We start from the raw sequence: 7,335 nt of genomic DNA, 5'->3' as shown, positions 1-7,335 counted from the left end.
GAAAGAACACTAGACCTGGAGGTCGGAGTTCTGGATTCCATCTCCTGCTCTGACACTAACACAGTACAACTAGGCAAGTCATAAACTCTTGTGTCTTGCCTTTGTGTCTTCACTGGGAAATCTAAGGGTTGGACTTGATGATGTCTAATGGTTCCATCTTGCCACAAGCCTTTTGCACATGCTGTTTTTTCTTAGCAGTCTTCCCACCCTCCACAACACAGATACCACGTCTTACTTATTCCTTAAATCTTAGAGTGTCCTTTGTTTTGGTAAACTTTTCCTGATTGCACAGACTAAATCAAGTCTCCCTGTTATATGCTTTTGTAGCACTCTGCTTTCTCTCCTATCATCTATCATGGTTTATGTTGCATATTTACTTGAACAATCACTTTATTATTCTTCTTCCCTGCTGGGCTGTGGTAATTTGAGGTCATGGACTGTATCTCTTCCAGTTCAATCCCACTGTGTATCTCTGCACAGTCCCTCACATACAGTTGGCATTTAATAAAGATTTGTTAAATGAATGACTCTTTAAGTTTTTACATCTTTTGGGTCCTGATAGAATAACAGGAACTGGATTTACCTTCTACCATCAAATAACTAGAAAATTGGACAAAATATATGAAACAACAGTTTCCAGACAGTTGACAGCAGGCAGCACTAGACTGTGATTCTTGAGATGGAAACAAATGAAACGAGTACTTCCAGTCCCAGCTCACTGCCTTCACAGAGCCTGGCGGTCTTACCGAGTGGAGGAAATCTATGGGGGAAATTCCTGGAAAGGAGGTTGTTTCAGAGAGAGAGAGAGAGCACGCTGGAGATCTGCAGAGAACTGATCTGTATACAAGTATGAGGAATTTACTGAGGGCAGGAAGGACCACTGGAAAGAAGCAGGCAGATCAGTCCCTAGAGCTCACACAGGGCTAGGAGTAGTTTGTGTTCCCACTAGCCATAGGGGAAACACCTCCTACTACAGGGGCATCAGATTGAGTCCTTAAAAGGGTATTGTCTCATTACTGAGGTCAAATTATGCCTAGACTAAAGGCTGTTCTGTGCTCACCCTAAAAAGCTTAAAAGCAAGCTTCAAAAGGATGAAATGATTCCAAGTAACTTACCTGCACCCCAGAACAAAACTCCCAAATGCTTAAAGGAATATAAAAGCTAATAAGTACCAACAAAAAAACAACTAAAATAAAACTGGCACCCAACAGCATAAAATTCACAAAGTCTGGCATCCAATAAAAAATTTTCAGGAGTGCAAAGAAGCAGGAAAATACAACCCATAACCAAGAGAAAAATCAAACAGTAAGAAGAGACTCAGAAATGACACAGATGATGGAATTTGAAGGCAAGGGTTATTAAAACAGCTATTATAAATATATTTCACATGTTCATTACAATTACTATAATAAATATACTCCTTATGTTTGAGAAAGAAGAGAAAAGCATGATCACAATGAAGAGAGAAATGGCAGATATGAGAAAAAGACCCAAATTGAAATTCTAGACATGAAAAATACATTATCTGAAAAGAAAATACAGAATATAGTGGGAGGGAGTAACATCAGATTAGACGTTTCAGAAGAAAAGGTTAGTGAACATAAAGACATAGCAACAGAAATTATCCTAAATAAAATACTAAAGAAAAAAAGATTGGAAAAAAATAGAACAAGAGAAAGCTGTGAGACCATATTAAACTGTCTAACATGCAGGTAATTGGAGTCCTGGAATTGTGGTGGTGGGCTGGATGGATTTTTTTTTTTGGGGGGGGGAGAGTAGGGGGAGGGAATATTATAGAAAAAACCCTTTGTAGAAATAATGGCTGAGAAATTTCTAAGTTTGATGAAAACTGTAAACCCACAGTTCAGTGAAGCTTAACATAACTTAAACATCAAAACCTCATAAATGAAACCTGAGACATGTTTGGATATCTCTCCCCACCTACTTAAACATACATTCCTAGCTAGTTCTGCTAGACCTGTGAGGTCCAAACGGTATCCATTAGCTACATGAAATGAGTACTTGAAATGTGGCTAGTGCAGTTGAGGAACTGAATTTTTAATTTCATTTAATTTTAATTAATTTAAATTTAAAAACTAGTGCTCAATTTGGTTATAAGAAAATGTTAAGTATGCTTGAAAAAACTTAGGTACATACTTTTTCAACTGTAAAATTTATAAAATATATATATATACAGAACAAGTATTTCTAATTGAAATTTGCATTTGAATTGAGATGTGGTCTAAGTGTAAAATATATACAGTAAGTTCCCTACATACGAACCTTCAAGTTACGAACTTTTGAAGATGCGAACGTGCGTTTGAATGTCCAGTCACATAAGTTAGTTCATGTGTCTGGCGTACATTATCATGTGTGTGCATCCTCTACAAGTGGTTGTGCTTTTGTGTACTTTACTGTACAGTACTGTAGAGAGTACAGTAGTACAGTATCTTTATTTCAAACCCAGGATGCCCGCAGTTTGTTCACGATTTTCATGGATTTGAGAAGGTGGATGAGGAGTCCAAAGAGGTCTTCAGTGACCATCAGCAAGAAGCTGGAGCTAGATCTGCAAGAGGATGACTTCACTGAACTCCTTGCTGTGCAACACGAGGAGCTTACTAATGAAGACCTGATGGAATTGGAGGCCCAGAGACAGGATGAAGAGAAACAAGAGGAAGAAGAAGTAACTGAAGAACCGAAGAGATTCATGATGCAGGAAATGGTAAGGGGATTTTCTTGATTTGAGGAAGCACTGTTAGTTTTTGAGGCACAGGACTTGAACATAGAATGGTACATGAAGGTTGCAGCAGCAGTTTGGAATGCAATCCAGTGTTACAGTGTCATCTATGACAAGAAAAAAGAACTACTACTCAGACATCACGGGATCATTTTTTCAAGAGGGTAGATAGAATTGAATCCAGCAAAGAACCAGAACCTGTGCCATCAACGTCAGGTGTGAGTGAAATTGCAGCTTGCCTTCCGTCTCCTATTGTTGATGATCCTTCATCTCTACCATCTCCCACCTCTTCTCCCTCCTCCAGTCAGTAACTCTTCTTGCCTGTTCACTCGATTCCAGCCCATGTATGCCAGCTGTTATACTGTACTACTGTAATTTTCAAGGTACTGTACTGTAAGATTAAAAATGTTTTCTTTATTTTTTGTGTTTTTTTTTTATGTATTATTTGAGTGAAAAGTATTATAAACATATTAGAGTACAGTACTATATAGCCGATTGTGTTAGTTGGATACCTAGGCTAACTTTGTTGGATTTACGAACAAATTGGTCTTACGAGTGTGCTCTCAGAACGGAACTAGTTCGTATGTAGGGGACTTACTGTATTGGATTTCAAAGATTTAGTATAAAAAGAATGTAGAATATGTCATCAGTGCTTTTATATTTATTTTATGTTGAAATATTGTTTTAGATGTATTGGGTTAAGTAAAATATATTATTAAAATTTATTTCACCTGATTGTTTTTACCATTTTTGAATATGGCAACTTGGAAATTAAAAATTACACATGTAGCTCACATTATATTTCTATTGGTTAGCTTTGGGTAAGAAGAGCAGTTCCTCATTAGCCATGAGTGCACAAGTAATGTATGATTTGAAGTACTAAAATGCCGTAGTGTTAAAAATAAAATAAATTTTGCAAAAGGTGACCTCTTACTCTGAAAAGAAATAAAATACTTTGAAATAAAATTATAATGTTGTTGCCCCTCTGTTGACAGTAGGAAGGAATGAAAGAAATGAGAGGAAAGGTGAAAAGTAAATCATCCTTAGATTGAAAAGGTACTGAAAAGAATAAAGGTATTAATCAGACATCTAAAGGTGTTTCCAGCAATGCATCTTAGAATGGAAAAACTTCTGTTTGGAAGTTATAAATTCTGGGATGTTTGCTAAAAATTGGTTTCACTACATTACAGTGATACCTCAGGGGTGGATCTCCATTCGGGCAGTGCTGTTTCATATTTTTAAATAAAATGTTTTCCAATATATCACTTAGACTTTTCTCCTTCTTTTTGGTTGTCAGAAACACACAACGTAGCTTAAGAGACAAACTTGGATTTTTTTGGAAGTGATTTGGGTAGTTCCCATAATCAAAGAAAACACTTGAAATGCAAATCAGAGGAAGATTAGAAACCAGAGAGGCTCTGGAATTCACAGCGGCCAGATCTAAGGGACTCCTTTTTCTGAGTAGCCAACGGTGAGGAAATGTAAGCTGCTACCATTTCGACCAAGCTGTTATTCTGCTCAAGAATCAAATTCCAGAGCCAGAATATTTGATTGACCAAGCTTGGCTCATATAACTAACTCTGGATTAGCTACCCAGACCATCATGAACTGAGAAGCAGGAAGGGAGGTTTGCTAAAGCATAATCAAGGTGCTCCTACCTGAAGAAAAGAGAAGCAGTGTTAGCTACCTAAACCTAAAAACACCGCTTCAAACCACACATGTCCACTCAACAACCGAGAATAATTAACTCTGAATTTCAGCATTTCCTTATTCTTGGCAAACATAGAGTCTAAGCACTGATTTATTTAGTAGAAATTGGAGTAGCAAATAGTTTATACACCACAGTGGTATATGTCTTACTAAAACAAATTGAACAATGTGTCAAAGTTAGCAATCCAAGCAAGAAGAAAGAAAGAAAAAAATTTTAAAAGGGAAAAATTCAGAGAAGCTAGGACGAATAAGGATATCTTGATAGCATTACATTAGAGCCCAATGGAACAAATTGATGAACTGTTAGTCAATGTCTATTTCACCTCTCTACTTCCTTTCATTTCTTTAATTTAAGACAGATATTAATGTTTCTGATGGAGAAAGTGTTTCTTAAAATAGCTAAAATACTCCTCTAACTTCAAATTTACTTTGCATCATTTGTTTCTTGACTGACTAGAAGTTTTATTGCACTTTATACAAGACATTGGAGCTACTTTTCGGAAAAATAAAAAGACTTGGTATACATTGAGGGAATACAAACAGGACAAAGCAGTAAAACTGTTATTCAGAAGGGAGATATTCGAACACTGAGCAAGTAGGTAATGCCTCTGATTATGAATGATTCTCCTGAACATTTCCGATATTCACAGGCTACTGAAGGTTATATATACACTATTATTTGTGATATCAGGAGGGTTGAGTGTTCCTTTTCAGCATCCAGAAAAAAACTCCAATTCAGACTTCTCGATGAAGGACTGAAAGGATGACATGTATGTGACACGTGACATGATTATATGTAATATATCTATAAATATATGAAATGTGTGTATGTAGATTATATATGCTTATATACAAATTATACATACTCTCTATATTAATACAATATGTGTGTGTCCTGTACTCTTTTGAAAGTCTGCTACTCCTTGCCCTCCACAACTTTCCTGTATTTCCTCAATCCCCACTCTTGTATTTCTTTCTCTTTGGAGGACTCAGTCTTCTTCCTGACTCATAAATGTGAATCTTTCCCAGATTTTCCATAATTTAGTTATTTGACCTCTCTTTCTTCTATACTATTCATAGATATCATTTAAATTATAGCTTCAACTACCCTTCTATGAGAATGACTTAGACTTCATGTATAAATTTATTCATTCAGTCAACCAATATTTACTAAATATTATACTCTGACTTCTGAGCTAGTATGGGGATTAAAGTTTAATATAACTGTCCTGTCATCATGTATATTTCTAGCTGTGACCTCTATCCCAAGTTCTAGTCAATTAGAAGTTTACTTTAGTTTTCCTGCCATCTCTTCCATGTCAACATCTTTGTCTTAAAGTCTGTTTTATCTGGTGTTTTTATAGGTCCTCCAGCTCTCTTTTGGTTACAGTTTGCATGGGATATCTTTTTCCATCTTTTTACTCTCAATCTATATCTGTGCTTGAATCTAACGTGAGTCTTTTGTAGACAGCATATAATTATATATTCCATTTTTAACCATTCACCAATCTCTGCCTTTTAATTGGAGAATTTAAGCATTACTATTTAATGTAGTTACTGTATTTGCCATTTTGCTGCTTTCTATATGTCTTATGTCTGTCTTTTCCCCTTAATTTCTCCATTACTCACTTCTTTTAAAAAGTTAATAAATAAATACATTCTAGTGTACTATTTTAATTCCCTTGCAGATTCTTTCACTATGTAATTTAAAGTTATTTTCTTAGTGATTTCCTTGGGGATTACAAATAACACCTTAATTTACAACTAGTTCAGATTAACACAAACTTAACTTCAATAATATACAATAACTGTTTCTATATATCTCCATCCCCCTTTATGTTGCATAAATTACATCTTTAGGCATATGTGCCCATCAACATAGGTTTATAGTTATTGCATCATGTACTTGTCTTTTAAATAAAATGGGAAAAAAGAGGAGTTACAAACAAAAAATTACATTAATACTGTCTAATATTTACCTAGCAATAGTTACCTTTACTGCTATTCTTTATTATTTTGTGTTGATTCAAATTACTGTCTAGTGTCCTTTCATTTCTGCTTGAAGGACTTCTTTTAGCATGTCTTATAAGGCAGGTCTATTAACAATGAATTCTTTCAGTTTTTCTTTATCAGGGAGTATCTTAATTTCTCCTTCATTTTTTTTTTTTTTTTTTTTAATTTTATTTATTTATTTATTTATTTATGGCTGTGTTGGGTCTTCGTTTCTGTGCGAGGGCTTTCTCTAGCTGCGGCAAGTGGGGGCCACTCTTCATCGCGGTGCGCGGGCCTCTCACTATCGCGGCCTCTCTCGTTGCGGAGCACGGACTCCAGACGCGCAGGCTCAGTAATTTTGGCTCACGGGCCTAGTTGCTCCACGGCATGCGGGAATCTTCCCAGACCAGGGCTCGAACCCGTGTCCCCTGCATTGGCAGGCAGACTCTCAACCACTGCGCCACCAGGGAAGCCCCCTCCTTCATTTTTTGAAGGATAGTTTTTTTGGTTATAAAGTTTTGGGTAACAGTTTTTTTTTTTTTTTTTTTCCCCTCTTTCAGCACTTTGAATATGCTACTTCCTTCTGGTCTCCATGGTTTTTGATGAGAAATCAGCTGTTAATCTTACTGAGGATCTTTTGTACATGATGAGTCTCTTCTGTCTGGCTACTTTAAAGATTCTTTGCCTTTTGACAATTTGATTACAATGTGTGCAGGTGTGGATCTTTTTGAGATTTTCCAACTTAGGGTTCATTGAGCTTTTTGGATATGTTGATTCATATCTTTCATCAAAGTTGGGAAGTATTTGCCATTATTTCTTCACATATTCTTTTGGCTCCCTTTTTCTCTCTCTCTTTATTTGGGTGTCCAATTACATATGTTAGTTTGCTTGGTGGT

The sequence above is a fragment of the Balaenoptera ricei genome, chromosome 17, assembly GCF_028023285.1.
Source record: "Balaenoptera ricei isolate mBalRic1 chromosome 17, mBalRic1.hap2, whole genome shotgun sequence".
In the NCBI taxonomy this organism is placed as follows: domain Eukaryota; kingdom Metazoa; phylum Chordata; class Mammalia; order Artiodactyla; family Balaenopteridae; genus Balaenoptera; species Balaenoptera ricei.
Note: the sequence above shows the minus strand (reverse complement) of the source record.